The following is a 13,786-nucleotide window of genomic DNA, read 5'->3' as shown; positions in this document are numbered from 1 at the left end:
TTAACTTTCGCTAAAAAACTTGTCCAAATTATCAAAATCATAGCAAAATCATGAAATATAATAAGGAAAAAGTAGTGAGTTTTGCAACTCATCATTCAATAAATACTAGTTTTTATAAGTCTCCATGCGAAAAAGCTAACTTTACATCTAACTAGTAAATGGGCCATGAGTTTTGATCAGCCATTGGGTAATCTGATTGTATCAAGTCTTGCTACAGGAGCAAAGACTTCTTTATAATTCACACCAAATTCTTGTTTGTAGCCTTTCGCCATGAGTGCCTTGTACCTATCAACTTCTCAATTTATAGAAACAGTAATAAGAACTTCTTCATCATTTTCTCCATCAAAGTTGGTTGGAAATTGTCCTTGTGTGGCACCTTTGTCCCATGACCATAACCTGTTCTCATAAAAAACTACATCTCGGCTAATGATAATTTTCTTAATGTTAGGATTATAAAGTTTATAGGCATTTGATTGATCACTAACACCAAGAAAAATACATTTCTCCCCTTTGTCATCTAACTTCTTTCTCTTTTGATCAGGAATATGTGCAAATGGAATGCACCCAAAAATTTTAAAATGATCTACAGCTGGTCTTTGTCCACTCCAAGCGTTTAATTGCAAACATGCTCGAAGGCGAGCATAGTTTGAGTGGAGGAGAGTTTTCATGTCCATAGATCCTTGGGATGTGCAACACCACGCTGGAGAAGATGTTACCATGAAGATTGGGTGGGGAGTTGCTCGAAAGGACCTTTGTGTGTGGGATTATCATTCCTGCATACATTGGTCAGAGGCTGGAGCCGCTCTCCTGATGAGCCCAAGGCAGCACAAAACTAGTCAGTGTGGCAAGACTTCTCAATAGGCTGAACTTGGCAGGCTATAACCTCGTAGGGGGCCTGGCCAAGTGCTGCATAGGCATAGTGAGTCAAAAGCGTTTGTGACACGTAGTATCAGCACGAAGGTGGGCTTCCACATAGCACGCATTGCCATCCTGCCTGATAATCTTGGGAGAATAGAGGAGTGGAGGAGTTTGCTTTCCTAGTGTGGGTGACCTAGCAAAGTGACTATGTCCGTAGTTGAGCTTCTAAGTTGGAGGGGAGCAAGGATTGATGTTGCACGCACCAAGGTATTATATCGGACTCATAAAGTGAAGGTGGTGTCCAGAGCAAGTTATGGAGCAAATGTATGAGTGAGGATTGGGTTCCTCAGGTGCCTCAACGGGGAGGGGGGCAAAGCAGATGAAGGCTTGCATTTCGACAGGAATAGGACGTCCCCTTTGCCTCGTTGCACTCATAGCTTGAGTGGAGGAGTCACTTCTAAGAAACGATACTAGGATTAAAGCGCTTAATTGTAGACATGCTCGAGAGCGAGCATGGTTTGAGTGGAGGAGAGTTGTCACATTCATAAATCCTAGGGATATGCAACAACATGCTGGGGAAGATGTTACCGTAAAGATTGGGTGGGGAGTTACTCGGAAGGGCCTTTTTGTGTGGGATTATCATTACTGCATACACTGGTCGAGGGCTAGAGCCGCTCCTCTAATGAGTTCAAGGCAGGGCAAACTAGTCAGCATAGCAAGACCCCTCGATAGGCTGAACTTGGCAGGCTATAACCTCGCAAGGGGCCTAGCCAAGTTCAGCCTATGGACGCAGTGAGTCAAAAGCGCCTGTGACAATATTTTATATCATTTTACTTCATTCTTTTAAAATCATAATTTTAGTTCAAATATTAGTCTTATATAATAATATAAGAGCAATTTTATTTTAAAAAATATATTGCATACGTCTAGATGTTCTTCATCAAATGTAATATTTTGTTAGATGCTATTAAAATGAATATGTTGTGGTTTTTATTAAAAACTTATATTAAATATAAAATTATGTAACTTGTTTATTAGATTTCACAATTGTACTAACTTTTTTTTTTAAATTAGACTAAAGACATATATTCAATAGTTGGAGGCCCAAATAGAGTGGATCTCGTTTTTATTCCTAAACTGGAAAGGATTTCCAATTAGATTAGGACCGAAGGGTTTAACACTACAAATAGGAGTATGATAAAGAGAGTACTATTTGACTTTGTCCATTATAGAGAGTAGTTTTTTGCCCATTGTGGAAAAAGATTTTTGCCCATCATGGTGTAGTTAAAGTCTCATAGAGAAAGAGAGGGGTTTAAGCCTAAGGTGGATAAGAATTTTGTCCAGTACATATATGTGTTATTCGTATAGGAAATTGATATGAAATAACTAATATATTTATTATGATCCATTTGCAATAAGTAAAAAATATTAAATATAATTTATTTAATAACTAGATAATTTATTGGAGGATAGTGAAAAATAGATATTGTAAATGTATCCCTACATCGAGAAGGTAATCACATTAAAATTTTGTCTATTATTTTTAGACATAACAATTGTCGTACCTTATAATTTATCCTAACTAATTAAAATATTTTTATATCTTTAGAATTATATTAAAATATTCTTATATTTTTATTCCGTTAACTAAAAAGGATATCGGTTAGTTTTTATTTATTTTTATAATAAATTAATTTTTCCTAATTATAATGTCTATGTAGTTTTAAGTTTACATTAAAAATACCTTATATTTTTATTATATTAACCAAAAAGGACACTAATTAGTTTTTATCGATTTTTACTATTAATTTATTTATTAAGTTCAAAAATAATTTTTTATATCTACATTATCCTCCTCTTAGGAAAATATTTACTACCCACCTCGATTTGTCTCCGTATCCTCCCTTCTCATATTCTCTCGCGTCTCTCTCAATATTTCTCCTAAGAAATAGAGATTTAAAGCATTAATAGCATGGACAATGCAAGCTAACTGATGAGACAGGTGAGTAGTGTGGAGATTTGAGTTTTAATGATTATTACACAAATGAACCATTAATAGCGTGGACAATTCCAGCTGTGATCAATTGATTAATGATACAAATGGATAAAAACCAATTAATGATTATTCTTTTGAGTTAAGAAAATAAAAATATAAGAATATCTTAATATTAAACCCATTGAAGAAGCCACCTGGATGAATTACTATGATTTAGTAAATCAATTTTCAGGTTTCAGCCTTGAGGACAAGGTTGTCTTTCAGAAGAGAAACATTAGTAGCAGCAGCCTATCTAGTGATCCAGAAAGTATGAACCATGGGTCGAAACCCAAGGAAAAGGTAGCATGACTCCCAAATTGAAGATTCCAAACTTGTCAAGTTAGAAATGGACAAAATAAATAATTATCAGGTTTGAGTGATTCTCGAGTAGTATCTAGAGAGAAAGAATATTTATTGTTTTATAAATAATTAGTAGCGGTAGAGGAGGATAAGTTGTGATTTTCTCTTTTAGACAGCAATTGCTGGACTAGCTTGAGCTAGAGTATTTATGTTTTCTTGTGCTGTGGAACTTTTTTTCAAAAGGGAAATTGCCATTGAAATCCAAATTCGGATTATCTTCTCATCTCATTATTGATAATTGCTCTTAACTCTACAACTATGAATTAAGGTAAAAGGTACATGCAGAATAAATATGAACCTAGAGTTACTGAGGCAAGAGGCAATGCTAAAGCAACCTTTGGTGAGAGGTGAGAGGCAATTATACATGTATATCCACAATTACACATACAAAGTAGAAGAAAATAAAAACATGCTGCCATAGTGCCATTCTAGTAAGAAAAGAAGAAAAAAAAAAAAAAAGAAGAAAGAAGAGAAGAAAAGAGAAAAAGAAAAAAGGAATCTGCTGTTGCGCCTCGTCCAATAGGAAGGGGCAATAATTAGTTAAAATAAAGTACAGGATATAATTTCAAAACTTTTTTCAGATTTGACCAGTAAATTAAGATTAAAATAGATAGAAACTAACGGATGTATTTTTTAATCGATAGAATAAAAATATAAAAATATTTTAATATAATTTTAAATATTTTAATTAGTTAAAATAAATTATATGATCATCATAGTAATTACCCTTATTTTTATTTTTTATGTGTGATCATTATAACATTGTTAAATAAAATTCACAATAAAGCATATTAATCAGTTTAAAAAATAAAATAATGTATCAATCACTAATAAAAAATTTTATCAATAAAAAAAATTATATTAGACACAGAATTATATCATTTGCTATGACATAAAATTATATTTTCTGAGTTTAAAAAGTTATATGTCAAATTAATTAAAATCAAGTTTATTGCTTCTAAATATTGGTTATGAGAATATGAAAATTTCTTGAATTCACTTATCAAATTGCTATTATAAAAAAATATATAAAAATTACTGAATATTTAAGGATTGATTGAAAAATTGAAATATCAATAAAATTACCAATAAGAACATTGATGAAAATAATTTTGACGTCAAATATTGATGAAAATGTTAGCGACAAATTTAAAAAATATGCCAATCAAATGATTTGTTGATAATTTTAGAGAAATTTCCTAAATAAATTCACTTCAAAAATTGTTGTGAATAATAATTTAAAAATGAAAATATAAAATATTAAAATGATTTTAAAAATAAACATGAAAAAAAAGCCTCTTGTAAATATTTACGATTTAATTTTCATCAATAGTAATTAAAAAAATTTTAAAAATAATATAATATGAAAATATTTTAAAAATACATATGCAAAAAGTCATCAGGAATTACTTACAATTTAAATTTCATCATAATTATAAAAAAATTATAATAAACGATGGTGGGCAACGAATTGAATGTAATTTTTTATTTTTTATTAAGATGGTCGACCCATGTCAAAGTGATTGAGAAATTTAGTTTCCCATGTAGCAATATGATAAACAACTATTTATATTTCATCAGAAATTTTAATTAATATCATTTGAATAGATAAAAAGTAAAAAATCTTATTAAAATTTCTCAAATATTGAAAAAATAAATTTTTAATGATTAAAAAAGACTATTTATAATAAAAATAAAATACTAATATATAAAATTATGAAAATACTTAAAATGTCTAAAAAAATAATTAAAATGCAAAATTAATTCCTAAACGATAAAATTTTCATATCGAACTTTGTGACCAGACGTAGGCTCTCGTCACATTTTTAAAAGTGGTGCATCTTGAAATTCCCTTTCCGAAAAAATATCGTGAGTCTCTATCGGACGTCGGCAGCAAAAATTAAGCCCAGTTCAATTCTACTGTAAAGTCCAAGCTCTATGTCACAATATAATTATACAAATTTTACCATAAATTTTTACGCATAAAGTTCATCTAAATTTGCATTTAATATCAAAATTTACAATATTATTTAAAAAATATAAATATTATAAATATTAAATTATATTATTAAAATAAAATAATAAATATATAAATTAGACACTGACGGACCAACTAGCCAAGGGTCATGCATCTTCTTGAAAATTTGCAAATTATGTAGAGCTATTTAGGTAAGGTTTTTTTTTTTTTAAATATAAATTAATAAGGAAAAATTATCATTAAGTCCCTATAATATTAAAACATTAATAGTTTGTCTCTATTTTAAAATTACTCAATTAAAATGCCTAATATTTTATAAAATCAAACTCTTTGATTTAAAAAAAAAAAAAATTGTTAGTCACCTTAAATATTCATATTATTTAGTTTATATAATTTTAAAAATATTTATTATTCTATTTAGTTCCTTTTTTTCTTTATTCTTTTTCCCTCTTTAAAAATTTACTTCTCAATTTTAAAATTTCAACTCGAATTCTGTAACTTTTTGTTTGAAGTTTAAAATTTCAACTCGAACTCTGTAACTTTTTTTTTGAAGTTATATCACTCATTATTTAATTTAATTTTACACATTATTTTTTTGTTAAGAAGTGATATTTTTTCATTTATCTCATATTTACTAATCTATTTTTATAATTGAAATTATATGTCAAAGTATTTAAATTTAGAGAAAATAAATTTTAAATGGTTAGAGAAAGTGTTTTATGAGTAATATTAGATTATTTAAGTTTAAGAAAGACATATACATGAAGAATCAAAACTAATAGATTTCATTATTAGATCTAAATTTGCCCCTAAATTATAAGTAAAATGTTAAATAAGTTTATCACTCATTAAAATTTAAAAGTGTCAGTAATGCTCTTCTCATGCTGTTTGGATTAATTAGCCTATTAATGATATAGTCAAGAGTAAATTTGGATCAAAAAATGAAATTTTTTTTTTGTCTTCAGTGTATAATTTAGGGTGAATTTGAGCCTCTGACTTAAATTTTTACATCTATTACTGAAATTAGATAAGGCATATTTCTATTAGTATAATATAATTTAAAACTAGCAAATTGGTTAAAATTATATATATAATCAAGAGATTAAAGAGATAAAATAAATAAATTATTACAATAAATATTATAATTAAAAGAAAAAATTTTTATAGCCACGTTAATTTTACTATTATAATAACTAATTAACCTATAGGAGTTTATAAAATAATTATTACTAATATATATAAAAAGACATAACAATAACAAAAATTTTAAATATATAATAAAAAAAATTTAGCAATAATATTTATTGCTGTCAATAACTACTTTTTTAACAGTAATTATAGTTTTATTAAAAAAACATACAATATTTTTGTTGTCTGTTTTGCAGAAGTAACATACAATATTTTTTTCTATCATAAAATTATAGCAATAAATTTTATACTTTTATGCTAAATTTTTACTTTAATTTAAATATTTTTTTTACTTTCATTTGGTATGATTCATTTTTATAAAAAAATATTTAAATAAATTCTTACAAAATTATATAAGATTTTAATTTTTTTTAAAATATTTTTAAGTAAAAAAAAAATTTCATTTAAAATAAAAAAATATTAAAAAATAAATCAATTGAATGAAATCCTTGAAAAACTTTTGTATAACAAACGAAGGGTTAATAAATTATATATTATGCTATTTTTCTATTATACATATCATTAAGTTTAACTTTATTATATTATTATATGTTGATAAGTCAAAGCGATAATGACTTTGTTCAACTATAAATATTAAAATAAATTATTCAAACAAGGGGAAGAAAAAAGTTAATAAAATAAAAATAGTTATAATTAAAAAGAACAAAAAGAATTGATTACAACCTTTCAAAAAATGTAATTCTGTCAATTAAATTAAATAAAAAAATAGATAAATATCAAAAAAAATTGTAAAGCAAAAATAACAACCATAGTTTTAATGCAACGCAGGAAATACAAAATTTTATATATGCTATAATTAATATTAGTCGAGCTCATCAGTTTCTTAATATTTATAAGAGAAAATTATAAATAAAATAATAGTTAAGTAATAATTTCTTAATATTTATATTTATTATTATTTTTTATGAGCAAAGGGAAATGATTAATATTTTTATTCAAATTAAAAATTTTGTATATCATGAAACTAAATTTGTAAAATTTTCCTTTAATATTTATATGATTAGATTTTTTCTAGATTTGTCAGCGGTTTAAATTTAAGATCTCTTAATTTTAAAAATAATTTCAATATCAATGAATTAAAGATATTAACTGTAATTAAATATTTTATTAAGAAATCTTGATTTATGTCATATATTACAAAAAAAATTATTATTGCAGCATGTCTCACATGGAATATAAAAGTAAATCTTATCTATCCTTTTGTTGAAAAAAATTTTGAAAAATAACGTACTTGAAAATTTGCTACTTAAGTTTTAGAGGGTTAAGTTGGTCATCGACATTAGGAATGCTGGTTGAAAGAAATGATGCGAAATCCGAGATTAATTCATCATACAAAATTTCGTTCATACAATTTGATAAAAAATGAGATAAAAATATTTACTAAAAATTGATCTATTACATTTTAATTAATGTGATTAAAAATATAAATAATTAAATAATTTCAGATAAACAACACCACAAGAAAATCTTAATATATTGACTAATCATGGAAGGAGAAAACCATATTAGAACACTATAAAGTTTAACCTTGATAAATTACTAAACATACAGGTACAAAATATTAACTATCTTTGCAATGGATAAAATAAATGCTCATTATGGAGAAAAATCAACTTTTTAATTTATTAACTTCTTTATGCACAAAAATAAATGTTATTTATAACCAAATATTTTCTAATCCTATATGGAATAGAAAAAATAAAACAAATTCTAATTGAAATAGGAAAATAAGACAAATCTTATTAAATAAAAAAACATAAGATAATCCTATTTAAATAAGAAAAACCAAGACAATAATAATAAATCACAATCTAATTAGAATATAAATAAATATCCACTTTCTTCCATAATTTTCACTTTTGAAAGGATAAGAAAATATTGAAAGTTTTCTACTTGACTTAGAACTGTGAAATTTATCTATCCTTTTAGCTAGCCAAAATTCTTCTTCATATAGGAGAATTTATTAATCATCGATGTCAATTTAACTCTTAATCCAATGTTTACCTCTACAAAGTGGGTCCTGGAGCTTCAGAATAAGTTTGTCGACTAAGGATATAGTCGATATTATCCAAGCCCAAAATGGTCACTCATAAGTTTTCATGCGGAATAAATTGTAAAAGTGTCCGAAATGATGATAAATATTTACCTCTGCAAAAGTGGGTACCAGAACTTTGGAACAAGTTTGCCAACTAAGAATATATTTAATATTTTTCAAGTTCAAAATGGCCACTTGTAAGTTTTGAACAAATTATTTGTGAAAGTGTCTCAAATAACGATAAATATTTACATTTATAAAAGTGAGTTCCAGAGTTTCGGAATAAATTTGGCAACTAATGATATATTTGATGTTTTTCGAACTCAAAATTGTCACTTGCAAGTTTTTATGCACAAACAATTTATAAAAAAGTCTCAAATAAAGATAAATATTTACTTTTACAAAAGTAAGTCACGGAGCTCCGGAACAAGTTTACTAACTAAGGACATATTTGATATTTTTCAAGCCCAAAATGGTTACTCGCAAATTTTTACACGCAAATGATTTGTGAAAATGTCCCAAATGGAGATAAATGTTTACTTTTACAAAAATGAGTTTTGGAGTTCTGGAACAAATTTGTCAATTAAGGACATATTTGATATTCTCACAGTCTAAAATAATCACTCACAAGATTTTAAACTCAAATCATGTGTGAAAGGGCCACAAATAACGATAATTATTTACTTTTACAAAAGTAAATCCCCAAAACAAATTACATAGATAATCGAATAAGAAAATAAGAATTGAACCGCTATGAAATTATTAATATCGACAAGATGCTAATTCTTGATACAATATAAAATTAAACAAAATTCTCTCTAAAATTTTATTAACAAGTAAAATAATATTGTTCCCAAATAGTGGAATTTTTATATCCTTTTAAAACCCTAATCCTAACGGTAAAAAGATTAATTCAAATGTAAGAATGATTCTCAAATTTTAAACTGGTACTATTAACCTAGACTATAGATAAAATATATAAGACAATAATTTATAGTCACTGATTTAAACATGTTTTTGTAGTAATGTCAATATTATTCGCTTAGAGATCAAATAATAATTTTCTTATTAAAATGATAATTTATTTATTAATTTTTTATATTCCTTATTTAATATTATTAAATTAAATTTATTAGTTCTAAAATAATTTAACATTGTAACAGTATGCGTGGGATATATTAAAAATACAATGTTAAATTTATTGTTATAATTATATTAATTATTTTTTAGTCCATATGAAAGTAACTATATTTCTATAGGATGGGATATTTAAATTCAACCCTATAACTATTTAATTGCTCCATATCTAATGAATTTTAAATAATAAAAAAATAAAACAACAATTATTTTTAAAAAATTCATTTTTTTGTAAATTTTTAAATTAAAAAAATAAATGGATCAAATTACAACATACAGAGTTTCAAAATTTCTCAAATTTTTGTTTTGTAAATTATTTTTGTAACGTTCTTTTTTTTTTAATTCAAAATAAAAGATATAAAAGAAAAAGTTATATTGTATCTTATAAGATTTTATAGGAAAAATAAAAATTAAATATTCAATGTTTGAAATAAATGAGTTATAAATTCTAAATTAGTATATTAATTTTTATATATCAGTATATAAATTATTATTTTATTTTATTTAATATTTATTATTTTACTTTGATTATATTTTTTTATTCTTTTACGATTCATTGATAAACTTATTTTTTAGTAGATAGATCTAGCTAATAATGCTGAAGAAGCTAGATAAATACCATAAAAGATATTCTAGCTACCTTATTTTGCTAGCTAATTTAGACTTGGTTTGTTTCATAAAAAATATTTTAAAAAATATATTTTTCATATATATTTTTTTGTATTTAGAGTAATTAATAAAATTAAAAAATCTCCTGGCCTCTTTACTTACCCAATTTTTCTGGACTTAAATTAATTTTTAAAATAATTTAAATTTAAATTTAAACATACACAATTTATTGACATATATCAAATAATTTAAAAAACTTAAAAAGGTTAATTGAAAAAAAAAAACTTTATCTCATACTTTTTTTTAATAAATATACCATTTACTTTGGATGATAATTTATTTTTATCCTACTGTGAATTGTATCTATTAAGCATAATAATCATTAACAACACTATTATAATCGGATAGATTTATTAAAATAAATTAAAAAAGTAGGATATAGTTGTAAAAAATGTAAATCCTTTTTTTTCTATTTTTCTTAAATTGTAAACTTTTATTTTTTTTATTTTTTCCATTTTCAATATTTTTATATAAGAAAATAATTTCTATTATTATTATTATTTATTTTATTTTTTATTCATTTTAAAATTTTAAATTATTATATTTCATTAATGATAAATATAACTTGAGAAAAAGAGGATGGAAAATTTTTTCTTATTTTTGAGAAAAAGAGAAAAAAAATAAAAATAAAGAAAATGTATATCTATTCTTTTCTCAAGCTATTTAAAAAAATTAAAATAATTTTATCAATAACCGTATCAAAATCATATCAAAACTATAATAGATCATAATTGTATCGAAAATAAACTGCAAGAGTTTAAGAATATTTATATTTGTCTCCGTGTGGCCGTAATATATCGCAATAGTTTAATTATCTTTTTACAACAAAATGAAATGCATTACTAGAATTGTAATATGTTATTTATTAAAATATATTATTATATTATTCAAAAAATTATTTTTTTAATAATAATATTAAATTACTTTTAAACTATAGGTTTAATAATACTAAAGTTCAACGTCACAGCTGCTGCTATGATAATATTTTTTGAATCACTAAAAAAAATAATTAAATTTATTCATTTGTAAATTATGAAATTTTATTTGTAATTCAATTTATAAATGAATTACAAACAAACATACTTTTATTTATTTGTGTCAACATTATCTATAATTTTTTTTAAAATGAAAAATAATACTTTATATTAGAGGGATGCGGTTCTAGTATGATTTTTTGCAGAAATTAAAACTGAAATTGAAAGTCAGTAATTTAAATTTTTTAGAACTGAAATTAGAACCAAAATTAGTGTGATTCCATATGCTTTTGATTCCGGTTTAATTCTTATATCGATTTTTATTTTAGTTTCGATATAGTACTCATTTGCTATAATAAAATTTAGACCAGGAAGGTTTCACCTATCGAATTCTTGCAGGCCATAGTGTCATATGAATCATTAGTGCAAAACATAGAGGGGAGATTACAAAGGCTTTAAGGTTTCAATTTTTAACCATGGTAATCAATAATTGTGATTCATCTTTATGATAGCTAAAATTTAAAATAAAAATTTATAAATAAAGTTGCAAAAACATACAAATATTTTATCCTGTTGTTTTAGTTATTATTTAAATATGCAATCTCTAATAAAATTAATGTAACGATCCGGAAACCAGACCGCTACCGGCATTAGGATCCAAATCGACTTAAGGTCGCCGGGACCCGTAGCAAGCCTACTAAGCATCCTGTACATCTGATACAATCCCGTACATGATTACATATTTTTATAAAAAAACTTTAAACTTTCACATATACCAAACTTGACCTGTGCATGCACTGAACTGTAAACATAAAACCCCTTACTGGAGCCCTCATCAAATGCTCCAGTTGGGTCCACATCTCATACATCAAGCTTGGTTCAACATACCATAACATTAAGACATTTATATCAAGATCAAGTACAACAGGGATTAACTATAAACATTAGGGCTAAGCACAAAACTAATCATCATTACATTATTTTACAATTCATTACATTACATGCCATTTCATCATGTCCACTACTATTCTATTATATAGACACCTCTTTTACTCTTGACGACTTTCCGGTCTATCCTGAACCTGGAAACCTGGGGGTTAGGGGAAAGGAGTGAGCTACTAGAGCCCAATGAGCAGAACAATAAACCAATTTATAAAGATATGCTATCATAAAATGCATCACATCACAAGTAAATCACCTTAAGATGGTATTGTCACCAATAGCCCTCGTCATATCCAAAAATGCCCGGCCCTCGACGGAGCTCCTCAAGACTTGCTCTTAACATAACATAACATGTCCAATTGTGCCAGGGGCGATTAGGCCACACCTGGTCTTCTCTTACTGTGTGCCAGGGGCGATTAGGCCACACCTAGTCTTCTATTACTCTGTGCCAGGGGCGATTAGGCCACACCTGGTCTTTTCATCTCATATCATATCATATCACATCAAGGGCTAATGGGTCATCCAATATCTATCCACAACAACAATAAATAATGCAATGCATCATTTTTGTGAATTCTAATGCAAAACAACCTAATACATATCATGGCACTCGTGATGCATGAGTCATGCTAAAAAGATTTCATTTCTTTAACGTAAACAAGTTGTGTTCTACTCACCTCTAGCTGACGCTTTACTGACTCTGTAGCAGCTAGCTCATTGCTGACCTCCTCGGTCTCTCAGGTCCGATCCTACACAGGTGGACTCAAATGAGGGACCAAATATACTCTAACATGACTCTAAACATCTCCCAAAAAACCCCTTTAAAACATCATAAAATATGCATGCAAAACAGGCAAAGGAAGGCTGGACAGGGCACTTTCGGCGGCAGGTTCGGCGGCCGAAAGTCCCTCCAGAGCCGAAACTCAGTAACTTTCGGGGGCAGGGTTCGGCAGCCAAAACTGCCTCCTAGGCAGGTTCGGCGGCCGAACATGGCTTCGGCAGCCGAACCTGGGTTCTCCAGAATGGCAGAACGCGGTTCGCTTCATGCAATCCGCCACCCCAAAACCTCACAACATGCATTTAACTATTCTAAAACATGCATAAACACATTCTTAAGCATTTAGGGGCTTAAAACTAGTCTATACCCCAACAAACATCACATTTAGCATACATTTACCATAATGGGTACATAAACCCTAACACTTTAAATCTACTCTAAACATGCATCATATACCCTTAAAACCCCTCAAAACTTACTTAAAACATAGGAGAGGATGAGGATCTACTCTTACCTCTTGAAAATCGAGAGGAGAGGCAATCCAAGCTTGGAGATGTAGAGAAACTAACTCCTGAGGTCTCCAAGCTTCCAAACTTCGATCTTTGCTCAAAAATCTTCAAAACCAAGTTAAAACTCATCAAAACATGAATGATTTGAAGGAAACCAACCATGGAAGGGCATGGACTCACCTCTGCCCGAAAATGGAGAAGAAAGCTCGCCCATTTTTGGACATGGGGCCTTTTATAGGTGGCTGGCCAGACCACCTTCGGAGGCCAAAGGTGTTTCCAAAACTCTACCACGTTCGGCGGCC

Source organism: Manihot esculenta, chromosome 13 (assembly GCF_001659605.2).
Source record: "Manihot esculenta cultivar AM560-2 chromosome 13, M.esculenta_v8, whole genome shotgun sequence".
Classification (NCBI taxonomy): domain Eukaryota; kingdom Viridiplantae; phylum Streptophyta; class Magnoliopsida; order Malpighiales; family Euphorbiaceae; genus Manihot; species Manihot esculenta.
This window is presented reverse-complemented; position numbering follows the sequence as displayed.